Source organism: Triturus cristatus, chromosome 11 (genome assembly GCF_964204655.1).
Source record: "Triturus cristatus chromosome 11, aTriCri1.1, whole genome shotgun sequence".
NCBI classification, from domain to species: domain Eukaryota; kingdom Metazoa; phylum Chordata; class Amphibia; order Caudata; family Salamandridae; genus Triturus; species Triturus cristatus.
This window is the reverse complement of record NC_140594.1, coordinates 666,014,471-666,039,345: the sequence shown is the minus strand read 5'-3', so window position 1 is coordinate 666,039,345 and position 24,875 is coordinate 666,014,471. Positions and strand designations below refer to the sequence as shown.

At 44.6% G+C, this 24,875-nt stretch overlaps 1 protein-coding gene across 4 annotated transcripts in view; it reads right to left on the bottom strand.

Moving 5' to 3' along the window:
* Positions 1–20,522, bottom strand: part of CEP63 (centrosomal protein 63) — a 395,360-nt gene extending 374,838 nt beyond the window's left edge. For 2 of the 4 annotated variants that reach the window (XM_085634244.1, XM_085634245.1), the window contains exon 1: positions 20,297–20,429. The gene's annotated coding sequence lies outside the window, so the exon portion shown is untranslated. Of the gene's footprint in view, positions 1–20,296 lie in introns of all 4 variants that reach the window. The other 2 variants (XM_085634243.1, XM_085634242.1) reach the window with 2 other exon arrangements.
* Between the last annotated feature and the right edge of the window lie 4,353 nt (positions 20,523–24,875).

Genomic DNA, 24,875 nt, shown 5'->3' with positions numbered 1-24,875 from the left:
CCCCAAAACCCTTCTCGGGCCCCAGGGACTCCATCCCCCACGACCAGTTGATTATTTTTGGGGAAGCAGGCATGCATCCCTCTCCCTGAGCCTTCTGTAGGCCCCGGGAAAATACCTACCCACCCTTCAAACCCAAGCCGATTTCTTTTCTTTTTTTCTTTAAAGTAGAGGGAGGCAGAGGCTCCACTTCCTCAAGCCACTTAATGGCCCCAGAGACCCATTCCCTGGGGCTGATTTTTCATTTTGGGGGAGATTGCATGCTGCCCCTACTCCCCAAGCCTGTCAGCGCCTTGTGGACTCCATCTCCCCAGTTGTTTTTTTTTTACATTCTACCAGCATACTGAAAACCATGATCTGTGCATCTGTCTTTCACACTTTATCATCCAACACACTGCTACGCGCTGCGTACCATAACACGATTATTGAACATCGGTGATCATCAGTACGACATGGAAACAGTTCCCACATAGGTTCAAAACAAAGACAACATCCTTCCAACCATACACCCTACCTAGTGTAGCATGCGACTCATGTAGGCAAGTGCTTTAGCGCACCCCACACAGGGACAGTAAGTGGCATGTAAAGGCATCAATACAATTCTATTTCCTTGTCACTGTTGAATTAAGAACTACAAGTCCCAGCGCCCCCTGCTTCCTACCCACATCCTGATTTGGATGCAGTCAGCATAGGACTGTGAAAACTAAAGTGGTGCTGGGGCCGAGTTAGAGAGCTGCAGATACGAGGAACCTCCCCTCCTAAGCAGGGTGGACAAAGGTGAACAGGTGGGTCGACCTAACACACCTCAAGAGAGGCGCCGCAAGTTCATAGCATCCAGGAGGCAGAGGAGTCCACTGAGCACAGCTCCCGCTCTTTACTCCCGGGAGTGGAGTCAGGAAAGTCTCAACCTTTGGGCTCAATATGCTCAGGACTCGTTAGTGAAGGACGGGGCCAGCGTTGTGATGAATTCTGGATCATTTAAACTGATAGATGACCGCTGGATTGTTTAAACGCTTACACAGAACAATTTTTAGGTCTCGCCTATAGCGCTGCGCGCAGCGCTGCTCTAGGAGTGATCTTTAGGAATCGGTCAGCTCTTTTCAAGCACTCGTGATTGTGCTGGCATCCACCTTGCGAGAGCGAAGAGCGGCACGCCAGGGCCATCTGTTTTCAAATAGCGGCCGTGCGCGCTTGTTGGAATTGCTCTACTCTCGCCCTCACCCTTCCTTGTTCATTTTTTAATAAGTACCTCGCCTAGGTAGTGACCAATGTACATTTAAGCAACTTACTGAGGCATTTCACAGGCTCTCACCCAAAGACCCTTCATTTTCTCAGCAGCTCCCTTTCATACATCCCTTGCAGTGCTATTCTCACAGACAGGACCGACCCTGATTTAATAAGCCATTTTCAGCTCCTTTTCTCTCGCCGAGCGCCCAATTTGAGTCTCAATAAAAACAAAAGCTTGCGTCCAAAAAAATAAAATAAAGCCTTGTAAACGCTTTGTTCTCTCTTTCCGACGTGCTGCAGAGATGTGTAAGAAGCAGACGGACAATATTCGCCAAATTCCGTTACACATTACAGCGGTGTTCCGCCTACAAGCCAAGCTGGCTCATAAAATTTGTTGAGATCCCCCACCCAGCGAATAATTTTAATTGGACCCCTTCTGTCTACGGTTTCAAAATATCTGTTTACTTCTGTTACCTGGCATCTTTAGTTCAGCTCAGCAAGCGCTACTCTGACACTAATTTTTCCTCATTCATTACTGGAAAAATTCGACTAGGTTTTACAATTACACTGGGGCGTTGCAAAAAAAAAGAAAATCTTTGCTTCCGTGCACAGTACTTAAGAATGACTGTATTGTGTATACAATGCATTAGTGAAATAAATAATGGACATCCCCTGTCCATTTTATGCCCCTAGTTTTCGGGAACATGAAATAAGTTACCAGCAATACGTCAAACTAAAGCATTTACTCTTCCCCAAACTGTCAGATTACGGCTCCATAGCTCTCCAGTGACACTTCCTTGCTGACAGACCTTCAGTTTACTTTAACTTCAAGTCATAAAACAACTTAAATGACTTACTGACCCTCAAAAATGTTCAAGCAGCCCAGACATTCCAAGCGACAGTTCCAGATGGACTAGTTGTGGTTGGGGAAGTGTGATGGGGTTGTTGCAAAAGCCCAAAGCATTCATTCCTGCCAGACTAGCACTGAAAACTACGCTTTGCACAAACTGAATAATTGCTACTGTGTAAATTAACCATAGGTAGCTGATGGTCATTTCAATTTCATTAGGAAAACCATTTTGTACATAAATATTCAGGGTGTACTGCAGATGAGAGAACATTGTGGGAGATAGAGGACAAATAAAGGCCAACAGATTGTACACCACCGACCTTTGTGTCAATGACTGATTTTCAGCATTCAGAGGGTCCCAAAGGAGCCGTGGTCCCAAGCATATTCACATTTGAGATCTGTAAAGGCCACACACAAACTTGCAGCCACTTTAGAGCAGAAGATGCTACAAGCATTGAGAACAGACAGGCAGCAGAAAACACACCTGTGGACAAACTATGCCTACTGCAACAGAGATAACGGGTTTTTTGCCATCAATGTGAAACATTATGCTAGCCTGGTTATTCTCATTTTTAATGCCGAGGAAGAGCGGGGAGCCCGAGGCTGCTCTGAGAAGATGCACAAACCATAAGTGGTCCCCTCCACCCGACTGAAGGGCACGATGGGGTCAATCCCTGCAATGGGTTACTTCAGTAAACACCCTACAATGCAGCATAATCAGATACCCCATGCAGTCTATTTCCAATAGCACAACTTTCACTGGGCTCGGAATTAGACAAGCTTCATTCACAATAAAACCTGTAACCATTATAAGCAAATTAGAAACACGACAAATAGAGCTGCACTGTAGGATGGTGACGTAGGAATTATTTCTTTTTGACAAATTATGTGCCATGTGTGACCTAAAATAAAAAAAAGTCTTATAAACCTTAGCCTTATTTCCATCACATAAGGGTAAGCTAACGATCTTTGCAAAGTATTTAATTATCAATCAAAGTGGATAGTCCTTGCAGGGTGTGCACCCTGCAATATTAACTATACCTAGATGAAAGATCAGAAACTTAAAAGGGGGTACCTGCTAAAACGTTTGCCTCCCTTGTCCTAAACCTGCAAACCTTCCTTTGCTCCATGCTAAACATGCACAAAAATATTGATTTCTGATATACCACCCGATCCTCCCTTTCACTCCACACTCGACCCTTTCCTGTACTTTATTTAAATAGAAAAGTCTGCCTCATAAACCATCAGTCACTGAACCAGGATTTTACTTTATAGAAGCAAAGCAAAAACTAAATAAAACCTGCAAAAGCAAGATAAAAAGGACAGAAAATTCACAGTGAAGGAAGAAAGGCGCTTACAATGGAGCAAAGGCTCTGCAGCATTGGTGTTCTCAATTCCCAGCATTCGGCTACTAAGAAAAACTTTGGGCATGTGCTTTTTTTTCTTTTTTACCACAAATTAAACCCTTACGGTTAGGTAGAGATACAACATTGCCCACCACACTGGGGTCTGTAGCCCACAGTATATTGGGTGAGGACATCTGCAGGAAGATGATGCTCCATGAAAGAACAAGGCATAGCCAATAGGTCTCGCCTTTGGGACCTTATAAGTATTTAGTTATGCAGCACAATATCCTTGGTGCAACAACATGAACTGTTGCATGGCTAAACACTTATAAGGTCCCTAAGGGGAGACCTATTGGCTATGCCAATGCTTGTTTACTCTTAGCTCTGCCCTTTGCCTAAGCAAGCACAAGGCCATAAATATGAGGTCCCTTTGTTGGCAAACATTGCAGTCTAGTGTGGCATGCAATTTAGGTGCATACAAAGCATTGGCATATAAAGAGAAAACACTGAAATGGGTTGTGCTGAATGAGAGGATAAGAGAGCTGGGTAGCTGAGGGAGCGTCCTGTCACTGTATGAGAGCCTAGTTCTACTTCTAACCTTCTGATCGATTACCATATCAACGGGTTGTAATGATGTTTGTGCTTAGTGATTTTTTCCAGTTACACAAACTTTCCTACAAAGGCTGCTTTACATTACCAGAGACACTGCTATTTGCGGATCTGTAAATGTGGGTGGCTTAATAATAGAATAGCCGGGGAGGAGCCAAGATGGCGACCGGGACGGCAGCGTAGGCTCCCGGCTCCGTGAACCTCCGCATCCCGCACAGATATCCTGCATGAGATCCTTAGCCTGCGCTATATGCCCGTGTTGGTGAATGAGAGCGGCAACTGATCGTGTGACTCCGAAGTTTCTGGCGGCGGTACCGCCGGAGAAAGGTCCATTTGAAGTTTGCGGCCTGTGCAACCCTGGAACCGGGACCTCGAGTGGACAACATGGCCGGGCGGCAGTTCAACAACAGCGGCCTTTGGTGACTGGGTGGAGTCGGACTACCGGAGCGGTGCGAATATCGGCCTACATTTCGCCGTGGTCGTTTCTACCACTAAGCGTAGCGGAACGAGTGCATGCCCGAGGTGGCAATTCCAAGATTCTCCGGTGATTGCCTCAGCCTTCGCCGGTGAGCTGCCCGGACGCCGCCCGTAACTCGCCCTGATTCTTGCGGGCTGCTCCCGGATTTTCGCGGGCGCTGGTCCGTGGTGGGGATGACTGTTGCCCGTGACCACACACCGGATATGTTTTTTGCCTGCCCCCGGAACCCTGTTTCCAGTGACATGGAGCTTGAGGCGCTTGTCCCTGAGTCCTGGTCCCCATCTGGGTTGGACCTACCCGGCGGCCATCTTGATAGGACGAAGTCTACCATCCTGTACACTGGGTCGCAGCAAGATTGGGAGTGTGCGACTATGAGGAGCGTAGCGGAGCGAGCGGCGGGAGCTGTGCTGGGGTACGGTGACCTTCTCGAAGCTCTCGGTGCCCTTCATTCCACCTTGGTGCACGGCGCCTGGGTATTGGGGAGTAAGCTTGATGGTGTGGCATCAGCGTCGGAACAGTTGTGGCCTGCCTGTCCCCAGGTACACAGGGACTTCCTACACTGCACACAGGAGGACAGTGTCGTGGCCGCCCCTGTGAATAGTGACCGGCTGGAAACTCCGGACAGTACACTAACGTGTGATCGGCTGGCTGAGGGTCTGGTCTGCTTCGGAGGTCTTGGACCTGAGTGGGGGGCGGTGGCCTTTTCCCGTGCGCGGCCTCCGGCGACCCAGGCAATATTCAGGCAGCGGTCGCCTGCTCTGGCTGATTCCGCCTTCCTGGACCTTGTGTGCAGTGCAGATCCTGGGGCAGCACTGGGAAAGACGACCCTCCATAATGCTGACTGTGTTGGTATTCAGAGACTTCCACCCTACCTGTGTGTGTCGCTTCCTGGTCTTTTTTGGACGCTCCTCTTCTTTGTAACATTGGACATGGCACTGGGTCGATGGGTATGCATGGGTAGATTCGCAAAGAGGGGCCAAGGATAAGGCTGATCCTTCAGAGGTGGTCATCTAATAGGCGGGCGGGCTCAGGGGTTGCGTGCTCTCACGGCATAACTGTTAGTGTAATAGGTGCATAATGCTCCCTATTTTTCTTTGACATGGTCGAATTTGTGTTGTTTATAGTTTGCTTTGGGGGAAAACATATTGTGCGGGAGGGAGAAGCCGGGGGCATGTTTTGAAGGCCCTCCTCCAGTTTATTAATACTCTCTCTACCCCCCCCGTCTGGTGGGGTTTCTTTTCTTACTCCTCTTTCTCTGTTTCTTCTATATTTCGGGTCTGGTTCCGGGGCGACAGGCACACTGCTGGGGGGGGGGGGGCCGTACTCATCTGCAGAGGTGCAGGGTGGGGGGTTGGGGGAGGGGGTTCTTTAGTCTTTAACCCTTTTTTTCCATGGCCTCCTTTTTCTTCTCTTATTCTTCTTTGTCTTTCTTTTCTGGGATCAGCATGGTAGAACTCCTTCATTGTTAATCACTGCTTTTTCATGTGTGCCACAATTTCCGTGGTGTTTTCTGGGTTTTAGGGCAGGGGACTGCAGGCGCAAATGGCCGTGATATTCCTCCACATCCTGAACTTCCTGTTTCAGCGCCATTGATTAGATAGATTGCTGTTTATTGTTGACGTTTATTATTCTGCCTGCCATTTTTCGCTGCTGGGAAACCGTTTGGCACCTGATCCTTCCATCCTCCCTTATTATAAAATGAAAACCTTTTGTATCCTGGTCTCCTACTTGGGCTGTTCAGTGGCCGAGAGTATACTAGCATGGAGATTCTGCTCCCCGAGGCGCTGCCTGTGATAAAATTTGATATCTGTTACTCTGACTGCTTAGCGGCCGGCCCCGGGGGTTGTAGGCCCTTACTTGTTATTGGTTGAAATGTCAATAAAGGTTTTTCAAAAAATAAATAAATAAATAAATAAATAATAGAATAGCCCATTATTTTACTCCTTCTAGACTAAATATCACTGCAGATGACTTTGTAACCAGGTCCGGCGTTAGGCATGGGCAGTGTGGGCAGCTGCCCAGGGCCCCGCAGCCTTCAAACTACAACGGGGCCCCCCACGAGTCCTTCATCCTGTTGAAAATGTGCCATTGTACGAGTTCAGGTGGGCAGCCCCCTCCCTTGGGGTTCGCAGTGATGGTGAAGTGTGAAACACCCAAGGCGCTTGAGGGCGCTTGCGGGGCCCTCTCCTGGGCCCCGATGCTATGGGTGAATTGTAACCAATGTTATTACATCTACTTAGTTTAAGATTCTAGATCTGCACTTTCATCATAACTCAGTGTCTTTGTCAGTCTCGGTTTCCTGCTCTTGATTCGATGGCTTTCCTCTCTAAACTCTTGTTTGTTTCATTCAAGGTGCATTTCCGTAGCACTGTATTTCGATCAGATCAGTTGCATCCTTCTACTACTGACTTGCAGGTAAATCTTTTTTGGGGTCTTGTGTTCGCCAAGACCTTTCTGATTTTACCCACATTTCTAGAATATTCCTACTTTTATGGGCTTTCAACAAGCCCTCTTCGTCCCTTAGTCTGTTAAATCATTCACGTTTTCCTCTAACTACTGTGGCATTTATCAACGAGCAATGGGTCAGCCCACATCAGCCATTGGCTCACTGCACTCTAAGTGACAAGGAATGTATCGACACACAAAGTAGCCCCTTCAGTAAAAGGTACTCTTAAAGATTTACAAAAATTATGACAAAAAAGCAAAGATTAACAAAGCAAAAAGGATGGCAGCCAAACCAGCCTTATTGGCCTTATCAATGTTTCCTTGAAGGATGATGAAGGTCTGTAAAGAGGGTGACCTTATAGAAGTCTATGGATGCATGTTGTTTTTTAGGATGGCTTATATTATTGAAAAGAGGGTGACACCTTCCAAATGAGGATGAAAAAATGCTAACCACACAGGAACCTTAGATTCCATACACCCTTTTTGCTTCTTCCACTCAATCATAGCAAAGACTAGTACCGTGTGCAGTGCTGGAAATCGATGACAAAATCACTCTGGGATCCTGTAAACTGGTTCAAAGTGTGGAGCAAAAAGGTGAAGTCACGAGGAGCTGAGTCTAATCGACAACTTACACATTTATTTATTTTAAAAAACAGTGCCCCATAAAAATTGGCAATTTGAGCACGTGTGACAGTACATTTGTTCTGGCTTACTTAATTGGTCATAAGCATTCTGCATTTTAAAATATCTTACAAGGTTAACACGACTTCTCCACAGATCTTGTGCATGCATCTAGGATATAAATAGGGTAAAAGAAGTCTGATAGGTAATGCGCTAGCTGCTGAGCTGTAAGATCCAGTTGGCCCCCAGCCAACATGACACACAAACAAAAGGAGCACAGATGGCCTTTCAAGTGAGGCATTTTTGTGATCTTAAGCCATATTGGAAAAAAAACTCTTTCACTGACTGCCTACAAATTACTGCTCTGCATGCAAAGCATGCATGGTGCAGATATCTCCGAATGTGTCCTGGTGTTAACAAATTATACTTGGAGAAATTCAATATATCTGACCAAGATCAGCCCTGATCCCATATTTGGTTTAGTAACAGGTGCATGTTCTAGGCTCTGGCTGGGTCCCCTCATATCCTGCACTGACCTGGTGTGATGCGAAAGGAGGGTCTCACCTGGGCAATTTAATCTCTTACATCCCTAATCCCTAGGACCGAAGACCATAAATCTGAAAATTTGCATTCAATTTTCTGATCAATAGATGATTCTTTCCTAAGAGGCCATTCTATACATTTCAGCCATGGGTGGAGTAATGGGAAAGCGCTAATGGCTGAGGATGCAGCTTGGACATGGCGAGTACAACGTTAAGTCATCTTTGTTAATAGGCGGATCTGTCCAAGGAGTCAATTGTGTGATTCAATCATGACTGGCTTTTAGCATGAGCAAGCTGGGACCAGGCCCAGCGCGCCAACCTTCCGAGGAGCTCATGGAGTTCTCTACATTAACGGTTCAACGCACAGTAACATCCTTCTACCTTGGCTCCAGTGATTTAAAGTTGGTCTAATCTTTTTTAAGGTGTCGCAATCACTGTATTTAACACCCTATTAGACCCCTTCCATGTCCTCCCATCTACCTTTCACCCTACCTCAACAAGAACTGGAAATACAATAGGTCTCGCATTTGCTTGAGTTAGAGCTATTGGAAAATATGACAATGTCTTTTAACCATGTGCTATGGAGTTTATGTATGTGGTGTGCAGTGGAATTTTGTGGGTTGGATTGGAATTGTTAGTTGTGGAATTGTGTGGTGTGGATATATGTAGTGGAATTATGTGGATATTAATTATGTGGTATTGAGTGTACAGGAATTATTTGGAGATGGAAAGTGCGTTATGGAGTGTAATTATGTGGAATGGTATTTTGTGTTGTGAAGTGGTATGTAGTGGAGTTTAATTGTGTGGTGTGCTGCTGAATGTTGTAGCATAATGTGGAATTATGTGGTGTGGATTGGATTGTACTGTGTTGTGTAATTCTGTTGTTGAGTTAAATTATGTGATTTGGTGTCGAATTGTGTGGGGTGGATAGGAAATGAGTGGAGTTCAATTGTGTGGCGTGGAATAATGTGAATAGCTTTACCTTTCTGGTGAGAAAAAAAAACAAATAGGTGGGAGCTAAGCTCCAGATCTGTGTCTTTGGGCTCTAAAAACAACAGAAAAAGAGGAGGGAGGCTAAAGGAACACATGGTGGAGAAGTAATGGGTGACAGAAGGAGGTTGTGGGAGGCAATGGGGGGCTGTGGGTGGGGAGAATCAACAGACTACCCAATTCTCTTTCCCCCCAACCTGAGATAAGAGCTGTGATGGATGCAGTGATAACAGAGAACTCTGTAAGGATACAGGCTGTTCACTTGTCAAAAGCAACAGAAGAGCTAGGCATGAAGAAAGGCAGTGTAGCTTATGGAAAGATGTAGTCTAACCCTCACGCTTCCAACCCCGGGATGTGGTCTGTCATGGAGTAAAGGTCATTACTTATCCTATAGGCATGATAGAAATATTACCTTGTTTCGCACAGCCTCTGCTGCCAAGATCAGGAGTTAAATTAATGCTTTAAACAACAGCGCACCCCCCCCTGTATTCTATAACTGAACAGCACTGGTCTTCTCAATCTCTGAAAGATGAAAACCTGTGTCAGTCTGCTTGCATTGGAGACTGACGTTTAACGCACAAATTTCTGCAAGAGGCACATTACCCATAGAGCTGCCATTGAATCCCTCATGCTGCAAACACTCTAAAGATCAGCCTGGTCTTGTATTTTCCAGGAAGGGGGCAAAAATGTGTTTTGTGTTTCTGGAGCACCCTTTAGCTAGATAACTCATGATGTAATAAAGAGAACAGGGCATTCCATGCTTGGGCCTTCTTTTCTGTTGTACGGCATGTTGATTGTATCTGCAGACCTAAAAGGAAAAACGGCATTGCTTGCACTTAAGCTATTAGCTTTCCCAAAAAGTAAAGAGGATAAGTTTAGCCTATGCAAAATGTTCTCTAGAAATGTGACGTTCTCAAGAATTTCGCTAGAAATGTTATGCCGCGAGAAGAAACATTAATTTAGCAGCAAACCAGTGGTCGAAGTCAGCGGGATCGGCAGGGCACGGCGTGCCCCTACTTCTTTAATTTCATAGAGGCCGTTCTCCTACTTTCTTATTTTAAACATGCCTCCCGGAGGGCAGAAATCGCCAAGGCCGATAATTAAGGCTCGGATTTGAGGACGGGCAGAGAAGGAAAAGGACTCTGTCTTTTCCTTCCAGCCCAAAGAGGACAAGGACCGTGTCCAGTTCTCCTACCGCTGGCAGCTGCCCCCACACCCCTTTTTGTTCCCCCTCTTCCCTCTATTTCTATCTCGCTCCTCCTTATTTAGTGAAAACCGAGACTTCTAGAAACAGTTATTACCTTCTCTTTCCTCCTTTCGTTTGTTTGCTCCCCTGGGAAATGGATCCAAAAAAGAACAAGCATTTACAATGCAATAGGTCTCGCATTTACGCGAGTTTAAGCTATTGCCATTGTAAATGACAATGAATTTTATGTATGTTTTAAAAACCAAAACTTTAAAAAGGCATTGTCATTTACTATGCAAATAGCACAAACTCGCGTAAATGCGAGACCTATTGCATTGCAAATGCTTGTTCCCGTTAGACGCTATGTATGTTGCACAAACGCGAAAACTACCCTCCCTCTACATGTTCTGTATTATTATGTTTCCATATTGTGAGCCTATTTTTACACTTCTCAGACGTGCTATTTGTTTGTTTTGTTGAGTGTTTTGGTTACTGGAAGAAACGCTCTATATTCAACCGATTTGAGGTTTTCATTTGAAGGAGGTATTTCATACTAATCTAATACCACGATTAAAACACTCATGGACATTTTCCAGCACATAAAACATGCACATATTACCATGTAAGGCTGTCTCAGGTGTTAACACACATGCGCCGTTCTTATCCGTTACTGTTCGGAAATAACTATATAAACACGCTGTGCAGGGCCGTTTCTACCATTAGGCAAGACTAGGAGGCCGCCTAGGGCGGCAAAAGGGCTAGGGCGGCAAAAGGGGGAGTTTTGTTTAATTTGAACCTACGGAAGTAAAGCTAGGCAGCCGTCTAGTCTTGCCTAATGGTAGAAACGGCCCTGCTTGGGAAACAACACTTTTTAAATAGAAAGATTTTCTTTTCTGACAGCTCTGTAACTAACGTACGTTTTATTTCCGACGCTTATGTAGTATTCCTATAGACCTAGCAATAAATGGGAAAAAAACAGACTCATTCTCAGGTGGATGGGTGTGCACCAAATGCATTTTTATGTGCTGTGTCTTCCCTGCAGTAAAGCCCGGTACACTCACTATCACACTTCATACAAAACAATTCTCATTTCCATATTCTTCCGCTTTGCTCTAACTCAAAGTTATTTTGAATTATTCCTTCTTGAAAAAATATTTATCTAATTTCAAGTGGAGCCTGCTCGTCCTGCAACAATTCACTGCGGAGTTTAATGAAAACCTGATTTGTCTTTCTGCCCCATACGTCTCTTTGTTCAGCCCCTAGACCGCCCCTACACCGCAACCCCAGCGCCCTAGGCACAACAATGAACACAGCCCCGGGGTCTAGGAATGATGCCAAGCCGCCAGCCACACCCGGGCCCGTCGGGGCATTGTGTGCTCTTTGCAGTACTGTCACTTTAACCGGCTCCTTTGTTGCTGAGAAAAGCACAATTAAAAAAGGGGCGGGCGGACTCTGCCAACCAAACTTCGCTCTCTTCTTTCTCTGCTGGGTGGCAGTTCCCGCTTTCAGTTAGGCTCTAATATTTCGGATTTCCTTGGCTCCTTTCACGGAGTGCTGGGTTGGGCTTTGTGGTGCTCGGGACTTCCTGTTGCGAGAACTTTAGATTTTTTTTCCCCAAGGAGCGGCAATAAAATGGGGTGGATCAACTTGGTTTAAAAAGTTATGGGGGAACTTCTCATCAGCTCTGCACAGAGTTCCATCCCGGAGGAGAAGGCGAGCACCTCCACATGCTTGGCTACTCACATGTGGAAGTTATCACGGCACTAGGTCTGCGCCGGCGCTATTTTTGAACCTGTATTCATATTTTATTTTAACCGCTCGGTACCTTTTTGAAGACATTGCTGGAAGGTTGAGCAGAGTAACTGCGTGGCGATAGCCTCTTATCATGTAGGTATCACATATAACCTTTACGCAGTTCATTACTGGTAACTGGTTAATGGCTTAACAACTGAATGAGTAGAGATTTGCACTTAAGGTGGCTTTATCTTCAACATGCCTTGAACTATTAAAAAATGGTTATTGTTCTCTTTCGGAATTCTGGGCTGAAATATTGGCAGCTCCGTGAACATTGCGCCTGTTGTCATAGGCTGTTCGTGCCTAACAAAAATGAATGTGTCCTCATGATGTAATGCAACTTGTGCTCGTGTAAAGCGCTCTGATACCCGATACTTTCGGGTCAAGATCGCGCTATATAAAACTCCACTAGCCTAGTGTCATGCCCGATATCATCATCCGGTAGTGACTGTTTAGACCAACGTCACTGTCCACGCTGGACAATGACGTTGGGGCACTGCTTACCCTGTTAAAGTAAGACTACAAATTCCAGATTGCAATGCACAGGTGGCCGCCAACCTGGGTTTGGTTGAAGGTGTTCCACAACATGGAACCACTTGTCAACTATGGTGAGGTGTGCATTCTGCCTTGCACCGGTTCAAATTCTGATCAGGATTACTCTCATAGTGGTACCATGCACGAGCTTGTCAATAACTTCTATTCACAGCGCCAAGAAGCCGTTCATTCTGTGTTGTACACCAAACTTTATTAACGTCTTGTCATAGTCTCTGATTAACGCAGATTTGAGCATCATGAACTATAATCTTTCTGACGTGGAAATCTTTTAATTGTTGTGATCTGCCTCTATTAAATGGATACAATGGTAGATGATAACTATTTCAGGTGCCTCAGTGAAAAAAAACAAGCGTTGGCAAAACCACTAGGTCTGGCCTTGGAAGATGGTGCAAGTTACTATTTTTGTTGTTTCTGGTTTTGAAAACGAGGTGCACTTGCCGCCTCGGTGGTATTTAAACACAAGGCTCTATTGAGCATCAGTGTAAATAGTTCTGTGAGTGTATGGCTACCGTAACGAGCTGGCCTGGGCCTTTCGTTGAGGTCGTTTGCAGGACTGGCTGTTGTGATCGTGTTTCCTGACAGTAAATGAGAGTAACATAGAAGGGTTCGGCAGTAGAGGCGTGTGCCTCTCTAGCCTGGAGGACAGGGGCAGAGAGTGATGGTAGTAAAAGGGAGGGGGCGGCATTTTTCAATTCTTGCCTAGGGCGGCAAAACACCTAGAAACGGCCCTGACGCTGTGAACGTATTTCTTTAAAGATGCAGCGAAAAGCAAGATTTAGGAAACCCGAGTATAAATCTGGCATTTTTCTATCTTATATCAATTGTATAGCCGCCAGTATGAAGCCCAGACATCTTCAAGGTTCTTAGGCGCGAACCTTTAATTTACGCCCAAGTGCCCTGCCCAAGAAGGCGCTATATTATGGAACCCATAGCCGCCCCTGCCCGAGTGCAGTCGAGAATAGGCACCTTTAGTAGCACAAAGGGCTTAAGGTGACGGTAAAGGGTGCCGGTACAAAACAGACAGCTCTTTATTATGGGACCGAATGTTCTGGTGTCATGGCGCTATATTACGAGGCCGAAGGCCCCCCCGAGCTGCTATTCTTGGACCATAAGACCCTTTCCCAGTGTCTATTGCTTATTTCACGTCTACTGTGGGTTCTGCACTTCCCACTGTGGTTTTTATGTTTTTTAAACCACAGACCTTCGTTTGACTGAAATATCCAACCATTCAGTATCTAATTGGTTTGTAGCAAGCAGCTGCGTATTTTGGCTCAAGGACGTCATGTCGTGTTTCTGCTGACGTGAAAATCCACTACAAGTGGGTTTAACTATCACCAGACACTGGAAAGGGCATTATTGAACCATCACAATACATGCATTGTGTGCATTTTTTTTTATAATCGGCCATTTTATGTGCTTTTGATTAGCTCATTCACACCATTTGTATGGTCTCAAAGCGCTTTATGACTCTAGATGTTTTTACGATGCTGGGTCATTCGCTGCCCAGAGTGCTTTAAAAAAATATATATATACATTTATGCGTGTTTTCTTTTTCGAAACAGTGAAGTTTGTGCAGAAATTAGTAACATAAAATACTGCAATACTATTTTAGTTTCTGGGCTTCCAAAAGGGGGAGCGTTGTAATGTAAAGTAATTGACAAGCTGGAAATGAATCCACGAAAAGTGTTTTTGCTGTATGTTCCATGGTAACAACAGTCAGTCGTCTCGCATTCGGGCATGCACAGAAGGCGGCTTTAAACCAGCAGATTTCCCTGTTGCTAGGACAGCTGGGGAGGTTAATGCACGTGTTGCCCGGACCCGCTGCAGATTTCATTCCAGCTAGAAAGCTCAGTGGGCTGCTGTGTTTGCGGCAGACATGGTGTCTAACTTGTACTTCGAATGCTTGAATCTTAGCAATATAGCACAGGGGGTTAAGTGATTAGTACAGAGATCTTTTGCCAACTTGCTGGTCACTGATCAGTATTTAACAACAATAGTTACCACTGAAAATGTAAACGAGACTCTTTGGTATATGGTGGCGCTTTATAACTGGGCAGTCCAAAATAATATGATTTTACTATTTTAAATAGAAAATAATTAGAAAGTTGCTGCATTTATTTATATAAAATATTATTTGAACGAAAGAATCTTGCATTTATTTTATATAAATAACACGGGTTATTTTTCAAGGCAATACAGGGCTTAGGTCATAAAGCTAAATGCACAGCTCTAAAACTTACCCAGGAATTTCATTTTCCAGTTCTTTTTTGGTTGCATCATTTTAGTCATGAAAACATGCATTTCAGTGTAATCATTAAGACAAAAACACACTTAAATGTTCTTTTTTTTTTTTTTTTACTGTGCCCAGGAAGAGCATGCGCAGCATCTCATACTTTTCCAGTAATATATTGTCAAGACACACTGAAAAAAAGATAATTCTAGTAAATATTATAGCCTTCAAGCAAGCGTTTTCCTATTTTTCGCATCCAGTTGGACTGTAATGTTTGTTTGTGCTGAGTGCACTTTGCCGCATGGAGAAAAACAGTGTGTATTTTTTCTGTGTGCAGTTTTTTTATATAGCGCAAACTCGACCCGAAGGTATTGGAGCGCTTTACACCCGTTACATTACCGAAGGACGCATTCATTTTTTGTAGGCACGGGGAGATTAGGTGATTTGCCCAGAATCACAGGATGCTGAGTCGACGACAAGATTATTCAGTCCTTGCTCTTCAGGCTATCAAGTTTTAAATGGCATGGCACCGCAGGAAGCGGCCGCTTCTGTATTCCTGAGTTATTTTGCTGACCCACGGGTTCTCCAGTGATCCCACTCCTCCTCCCCCACAAACAGAACAGGCAGATTTAGGCAGCCATCCCATGAGCCTCAGTGGGACGTGCAGGCGATACAATCCATTTATTGGTTCAAATAGCTACTAATAGTTTCTTCAAAAAGGGTTTTGATGCATTTTCTTTTTTATTCTGCATATTGTAGTGCTTGTATTTGTCAGTTAAATAACCTGTGCCCTCTTCAGATCTCAAAGAGAAAGCAGAGTTGTTTTACTAGAATAAAAACATTTGAACCAAGAACTTCTAGAAAAAATTCACTGTTAAAATAATAGCCACGAAGAAAAAAATGCACTGTTAAAATAATAGCCACGAACAGGAAAAATACAAAGAGGACATTTGTAAACTTTTCTACATGCACATGAACTGCTGGGGCATACAAACGAGCACACTAAATTAAAATTACTTGGTAAAAATAGGTTTGTTTCAGAAACAAAACAGAATAAATACACAGTGCTCGTCCTGCCAGAGAGCAATGAAGCTTGTAAGAAACACACCCATAATTTGAATTTTCTCGCTTTGAAAAGCACACATGCCTCGCTCCTCCGAGAAAAGTAATAAACATATGCACTTGAAACGCCTACAGGTCTAAAATAACGAACGAGGCTCTCTGCTCAGTCACTGCAAACTCTGAACGGTAAGGCAGGGTGGTGATTATTGGCGCACCCGGGAACTACCAAATAACCTTCACATTTTCAGCATTAGTAAATTCAGTGGGGGGGGGGGTCTGTGTGCGCCACTGCAGCAAAAAGCCATCACCGACGCTTCCTCGTCCAGAGAAAGGAACGTGTGATTTGTGGTCACACAGCCAGTCACCCGAGCCGAAGGTGTCAGTGCAATGAAAAATGCCACAGTGCAAGCTACCCACGAGCACACACTGACTAAATCACTTACAGAACAGAAGAGAAAGGAGGCTGGGGCGAAAAGAAGGAGAAATGCCAGAGGGAATAAAATGGCCAATCTTTCTCCGCTTGTGAAGACCAGGCGGGGCACAAATCCTAAACAAGCACTGATCTCTTGTCTTTATGGGGCCATGTGTTTCTAATTAGAAAGACATGGCCCCATAAAGATAAGAAGGTGCTTTGCGACAGCAGCAAAGCAGGCGACCCAGTCGGATCAGAGGCGAAAGGGCGTCCACAAAAAACCCTCATTTCCAATGGCAAGCCACCGATTAGCATAAACGGTGACGCCAGCCAATGGAAATGAGGGGCGGGGCTTAAAGCCCTTTTCTGAAACTCCTGTTCACAATAAATCTCGCCGAGGCGAGCAGTGCTTTGCGCTTCAACGCCACGTGAGACCTAAAAACACTTTTGCTGGAAACGTCCTCTTTTTCTGACATTTTTCAATTTCTAAGTTCAGCTTCGGGGTGGAGAGACATAAAATATTCAAAATATGAAAACTAACTGACTAACTAAAGTAAGACAGAGTGGTTGCAAGGTGGCCAGTTTGATTTATTCACACCTAAACACATTAGCGCTACTTTACAGTGTTTGCCAGTGAAGCGCTACTTTTATTTTCTTGTCTCTCTTTGAACAACATTGTTTTCCCTGGGTGGGAAAGTGCACTATTCCTAGAGGTACTGAAATACCTGCTTGATGGGTGAATTGGAAAACAAACTGTGTACAGTGGCTGTGTGTTCACAAATGTGGTCTTTTGAAACCATACTGCTTATGTTTTGGAAGGATATAAGCAATGGGCATTGAAATGGGCCCCTTTCGGGCCCTGTAATCATGGCCTTACCTTTACAGGCAAAAGAACTCACTAATTTCTCAATAATGAGTGTAAAAAGAAAAAGGTAATCATGTTGTTCCTGCTTACATTTCACATGCTTTACTTAATCTAACATTTCCTATGAGTGTTTGCTTTTTCTAAGATTTTGTAAATAACAATTTAGGCAGCATATTGCTCTTGTAATTTGAATTTAGTTTCTCTCAGTAGGGCAGTATGGTGTTCAGTGGGGGAGAGGATGTGGCACTATGGTCAGAGCTGCTGAATTTAGAACTGGGGAACCAGGTTCAGCCTTCATGACCAGTCCACCAGACCACTCCCCCTGAGGGAGCACATTCTCATGCTAGACCTTAGAAGGCCCGCAAGATCTTAAAAGCCCTAGTGTCTTAGCACCAGCAAGTGGACCCTTGCTTGCAGTGGCAAGTGTGGGTTAACCTTGAAGGCCTGTCCGCCACATTTCATTCTGAAGTTCACCTTCAGTCTTGCAGGCAGGCCTATGAAGCAGCACACCATAGAGTGACAGTGACTCTGTCACTGAGCAGGGTGGCTCTAGGGCAGTGCGACCGCACCAGGCGCTGACCAGCAGCGGTCCGTGCAGGTAACAGTGGTGGGGCAGAGAAGCCGGGTAAGGGGGGATTTTGAGGGACAATGGCGAGGGAAATTAAATAAATAATTAACTTTCACTCTGCATCATCCATTGAAATCCACCCTTACCCGGCCCCACCACTGTTACCTGCACGGACCGCAGCTGGCGCTGACTTCAGGTGGGGGGGCGTCGTGTTTGCAAAGATGATATGGTTTTAAAAGCACTTGCTGCCTCCTTCCTGGCCTCTAACAATTGTCGGCAACAATAATGCCATGATAACTCCAGTGATTAATGTTCTTAGTAGAGAGATATGGTGTTTTGTCTAGTGGACGTTTTGACTCATGGAAAGGAAACGCAGAGGGTTAATGTGCCTGCTGCTAAGAACATGTACCATGCAGATCACAAAGTGCACATAATGTAAATAGGTCAGTGGGTTACTGCTTTTGTCAGTGAGATCCTTTTGTTACTTGCAGTTTATAAGTCAAAATTCTAACATAGAACAGTGAGCTATTAACTATCATCTAAGAGCAGCATGCAAATTGTAAGGTATAAATTAGAGCGTTATGGTTCTTTACCCAGTCTTTTATTATCCTAATGTTGCAAAAAAGGGTTCATTTGGGTGGAAATCAATTCTGATTATTAAAGAGAAGCCCAAACCATGGTATTAAGTTTTAAATTCAGAGTTTGTGTTTCTCCAGACAAATCACTATTAAACTATGCTGCCTACTAGTATGGTTGTCATGTGACTTCTACACCTTGTAGTCCTTTGTCTTATCTAACATTTCCGATACAGTGATTTACACACGTATGATTGATTGTCTCTGTGTAATATGTGTGATGTAAAGTGCTCTGACACCCTACACCGATATTAGTGGTGCGGTAAATGTTCTGATACTTTATTATTTTGACATTTTTACACATGCTAAAAGTCTCTGCAAAGATGTTTCCTTATTAGTACCAGAGGAACATACAACTGCAGCAGTGAGAAAGGTGCCAAGTCAACCTTTGCAAAGGTCCCTCCACTTCACAGCTGCACAAGTCACATTGTTTAGTAACTTTTGATCTGTTTGAGCTAAAAACTATTTATTAGTTAAAATCATCATATTATGCAGCAGATGATGCATTATGTGCAAAATATGGCAGAGCCATAATTATGTGGAAAATATTTGCAAACTAGGATATTTTGCCATTCATGTTTGAACTGCTCTTGAGGAAAAAAGGGAGGAGAAGTGCTGATGACAGAAACTCCCTGGCTGGGAGACAAATGGCTTGCGATTCCACTTTTAAGCAAATGTGGGACATTCTGTGGTTGGAAACGTATCCCACTTTGTGAATGTATTTTAATGTCATTAAACCTTAAATAAATATAAGTAGCCATTGGTTAAATTAAATAACGTAATAAGCTGTAACCGGTTAGTGATATGGGAAACAAATATTACAAATTGGGATATTTTGCTCTTTCAGCCACACCTCTGACTCCGCCCACTGACCCAATCCACAGATTATTCCCGCCCTCTGATTCTCCGCCCACAGTTCCCCTACTTTTTTTTTCCCCCACTTCGACTACTGAAGCAAACTGGCACACATGTCAATAGGCACTAATGTTAAAGGAAAGCTGCCACGAGTCAACGATATGAAGCATTAAAAAAATGAAATACAATTACAATGTACAGATTATGTCCAGACGCAACAGTATCGTTGCAAACAAGGATGGTTAACGTTGAACCCTGTTAAAACAACCTGTTTTTGTTTTACGTTCATATTCTTTAAAAGAGAGACTAGACTCCCTGTGAAGTCTCATTCCTTGGAACAACAGTCACTACACTGTAAATTAAAGAGGTTATTACCCACCCTACTACTCCATTCCTAATTTCTGGCCTTGCAAAGGTGTATAGCGCCACGGCAGGACCTACAACTCCAAACTAGAAACTCTGAGGAAACCTGTGCGTCGAATCTGTGTGAGACTTTACATTTTTTAACATATTTCCTGCAATCGAGCACAGCGTCCTAGGAGACAGTCATCCAGTAACCTCACATCTTTCCCAGTTTAAATTCAGAACCACTCTCTACCAATCTAGGCTTTACGTGAAAAGCTTTTTTACAACCACGTGAAGTAAAGAAGAACAAAAAATCTTATTAGAACAAAGTAGTGTTAATATGGAGAAGACAGCAGAATAAACACTTTTTACGCTGGTTTAACTCGTTATTAGGAGCGATTTCATATTTTGCTCCATGAATGTATTCTCCATTTTCAGCTTTAAGAAAATACGCTTGGAAGGGATGGTGGAGGCAGTAATAGTCTAGCACAGCAAGAACTCACTACAATTAAATTAAACAAGCAACAATTTGAGCTGAGAGTAGGGGGCGAGTGGCAAACAACGACTGGACTTGGGCTGTGCAAACAAATAGGAGGAGGAAACGATAAGCCAAAAGACACAAAAAACAGTCCCCTGCACCAGACGTCTTTCGGCACACTAGCTCCCCCATCCGGTTTTACTTACTAAAGAGGAAAAAGAAGGGAGCAGGATTTTAAAGAAGTTGCAGAGAAAGACTGAACTGAACACCAGCAAACAGGCACGTCCCTCCTCCATGTCGCGGGCTGCCATCACAGCTTACAAGCACAACAAAAAGGCGCACTGGAGTGGATGCCAGCCTGTGCCCCGGGGGCACCGTAAAATGCGTACTGACAGGGGAGCTCTCTAGTCAGTCCCTGCTTGTACCCCGGGGGCACTGTGAAGGGCACGTCAATAGACGCGAAGGAACGCAAAAAGTCAATATTGAAGCAGGAAGTGCTTCGACGAATTTAGCTATAAATTAAAGCGTGCTCAAACCGAAGCGGGCGCTGCCACGATCAAGACGAACCCTTGATTGGCTACAGCTTAGAGAGACAGCGAGCGTAGGCGCTGCCTAAACTCGATATTTCAAAACAACTTGGCACCAGCCTGCCGGAGACCGACCTGTGCAAAGCCCTTGCCTCATTTTGAAACAAGGGCGGCAACTTTCTTTCTGTGCTTTTTTAGTCCAAGGCGCACTCCGAGTAAGGGCCCGGCTCTGGACGCGATAGTAACAATCTGTCTGAGGGCACTGGGGCGCAGTCGTTGGACCTAGATTATTGGGTTTCAAGTCCCAATCAAAAAAAGGCTATTGAGGGTTATGATCATAGTATTTGGAGTAAGATGCATGCCGGTTGCCACCATCTTCCCTAGTGAGATGGTCCTTTGCAATGTATTCAGTGTTACACAATCATTTCGGGTGTCATTACTTTGTGATGTTATGGTATGAGCAAAAGTCCTATGATGTCGTTTTCAGAGTGATGCGTTTATTATCATAATTTGTGTTTGTTAAACTTAAAATGTGGGAGCGCCTTCTTGGTCTGAGAATGTTGGCAAGAATGCAAATCGCCGCTACACCTCAACTTCACATTTTTTATAATTCATTCTTTGCATGAATCGCTACAAACTCTTTCATGCAGTACTGCATTAATCCACTAGATGGTAGTAAATAGTAATAAAAAGACATGTACGATGCTAACAATAACAAACTACACTGAAAAGTAATTTCCAGCAGTATGACACAGACCCAGTGAGCATCCCGGATTAGGTTGAAGAGCGAATTTACCTTTTGTATGTCTACCGCAAATTTACAAAGGGATTCCTGGTCAGTATCTGCTCCTATAAATTACACAAGGTTGGGAAAGTGGGTGATGAACGCAGGTGGCAATGCCCTCAAACTTGTATGTGTGTGGATGCCCAAACCACAATAGGCAAGGATTGAAAAATGTACACCAGCATAGGTGTGAAGTCAATCCCTTTTCAGGGTGGGAGGAGAAATGTATTACCCCTCTTTCTATTACTCTTTCCAATGCACTACCCTGTGTCTCACCCTATACCTCTATCAATATATCCTCTACATCCACTCTCTTGTTCATCCCAAACCCCATAGCACTACTATGATCCCCAAAATAACCCTTTCTAGAGTCTCCATTACTCTACCACTCCTTGCATCATCTGACACCTCTTTTACTATACCGATCCCCCAATACAAGCCTTTCTAAACTCTTCCCTCTGACTCTTCCACTCCACATCCATTTTTACTCATCCCAAGACTCCTCCTACTGCTATGACATCCCCCCAAAGTCGAACTCCTTCACTCTTCTATCCCTCCACTATCATTTTCAATCAAAATAACAGACTTAACATGCCCACTTCTCAAATTTCATATTTCACTATACTAATACACCACTAATCCTTTATGGGTTCCAGAGTAGCGTGCTACCCTTGTAAAACAGTGCTTTAACACCTCTGTACCCTTCTCTATCCAAATAACTGAATAACATAACCACCACTCAAATTACTTTCATATTTCACTAATTCAACACAAATCCTTTATGGGTTCCGGAGCAGGGTGCTACTTGCCAAAAAAGCGCTTCAACACCCCATCAGGGGTAACAAGCGCTATATAATTGCAAACCCTTTCCTCTCTTCTAATCCTCCCCTTCTCGATCCAAATCACTGACTAACATATCCACCACTCAATTTACTTTCATACTTCGCTATACTAATGCAACACTAATCCTTTATGGGTTCCGGAGTAGCTTGCTATGCGCCAAAAAAGTGCTTCAACACCCAATCTGAGGTAATTTAGTTTCGACTCCATTTTGTATTCCGTCGCCATTTTATGTTGCCCTCACTCAGGCAGCTCGGCGAATGAAGTGTTTCTGCCCTTTGTACTGCTACGTGTCAAATAACCCCCCTTCCTTGTTGTGAAGCCAATTACAGGAACTAGCCAGACTGACTAATCCTTGTCTAGACTTACTAATCCTTGTCCCAACTATCTGTTGGCCATCGGTATTCTTTCTCTGCATTATCTTATTTTGCAAGTCGTCCTTTGAAGCACACAAACATGTCCTGCCATTACTGATTGACCTATAGGTGCTGTCATTGATTGACTTATGGGGTTGGGCAAGAACACAACTCAAGGGGGATGTTCTGGTCACATGGTGCCTTGTTTTGAATGTTTTCCTATTGGCTAATATTTGGTGCATGGGGAGTGTTTTTCTTTGGGTGTATAAGGTTATAAAAGACTGTGAGCCACGGAGTAAAGTGGCAGTCTCCTGAGAACCTACCACTGATGTACTTCTAGGATAACTGTGCGTAGCTGCAGCTAATAAATTTGGTTTTCTACGCTAACAGAGTATTCTGTGTCTCTGTACAACAAGGCAGGTGAACTCGGAGATTTCAGGCATGCCCTGCGCCGCCGGGCCCTTAAAGGCCCGGTTCTTCAATTGGTGCCCTCTGTGAAGCGGCTTCAGAGGTAGCGGTCGAGCCCGAGGGTCGTGAGGAGCCCCGCAAGGAAATTCCAGAGGAAGCGCACCACGTGATCGACCCCTGCATGTCGCAAGTGGACCGAAGGTCTTTGCAGCGCAGCTTCTCCTTTCCAACGGCTGCTTGTGACTGCTGCCCTGACTGCCGCCCTGCCTTGGCCCCCCTTTGGTGATGACTGGTATTGCGAGACGTTAGACGGACCTCTGTTGGCGTGAGAGAACATTTGGTCAAGTAATAGTGGGTAGCTCCCACTTCCTTGTTTTTGATTTTTTGATTCGACTTGCAAAAGCCGATGCCGAGGGGTGAGTACATTTGTGCTGTGTTGGTTGATTAACCCCTTGATGTTTGTAAAGAGGCCAGTGAAATAACGATGCCTGGTTTCAGTAAGTTTAGAAGGTGGTGGTGTTGTTGTTGTAATAGGGATTCCCGACTGGAGGACTCTTGTCCAATTCCTCCGGCTGGAACTCCCACCTATGAGCTCTATTGTAAACATGGTGTGGGCCCCATCACCTTTAATGAAGTGTGGGTCCGCTACACGGGAAAAGATGGCGTTTTGCAGTGGCCAAAAAATGGTAGTTTTGAGCCTGATATATTAGATAATTTGGAAGCTACATTGTTTAAAAGAAAAGCCTGGCCGGCTATGTTTGACTCTTTTCGCCTTTGGCGCAAGGAAGCCAAACAGAAAGAAATAAAACAAGCAAAAAGAGATAGGAAGGAAAAGGGCATGACTGTTATACAGGCTGTCCAACAGTTTAAAGATAATGAGAATGATTATACAATTGAGGTTTTAGATAGACAACATCGTATGGCAGTAGATAAGTGTTATCCGGTGTTGCCCACTTCCCCTCCAGACAAGGATGTTGACCCTGAAAAGGATCCTTTAATGTCCCACCTGTTGAAATTACCCCCGCCCTATGCACAGGGTGCCACTGCACCCCTACTATTGCCACCCGCTCAACTACCTGTTGTTCCCCAACAGGTCCTTGAACCTCAACCACAGCCCCTTCTGGTAATGCCAATCCCACCACCTCCTTTGCCTCAGACTCCTTTGCCTTCGACCGCCTTTATATCTGTCAACCCCTATTCTGCCCGGCCTAATACCTTGTCCCCTGTCCTTATGTCGAATTCCCCCTCAGTTCGTAAGCGGCTGGTTGACACTGTTTCTGGCCTTTTGTCCCCTTTCTTTGGGTCATTAAACATGACTCCTGTTCTTCCTCGTAGGCAGACCCGTAGTCAGCTCCCAGGTCCACAAGAACGTGATGCGTTAGACCTCCAAGCCCGTAAGTGGATCATGAATGACCCCCAGTATGGTATACAAGATATCATGGACACTTTTCAGCAGTGGGATGCGCCCACACAAAGACATGTTTTTGATACCATGTGTGTCATTCTTGGTCAAGAGTGAGAGGATATGGGTTTAGGATCAGCCCCCCAGGGTCTGCTAGATGTTCAGGCTGACTTTAACAAAGGGATAATTGTGGGTGCTGAGGTTGAGGATGCTGTAAGGACACTTGTCACCTTTAGAACAATGTTCACTTACCGGTCTCTGCCTGAACTAGATCCTTCTGTTAAAAGGAAACTAAAACACTGTCCTATGAGAGAAGTTCCTCCGGTGTGGAGAGAAGCGGTTGCACCCCAGGGCGCTAATCCTGGTATACCCGCTCACTTTCAACGTGTATGGGTACATGTTCCGTGGAAAATATCTGAGGTTCTGACCCTTAAACAATCCTTACCAGACCCCGTAAAAATCCTGCTG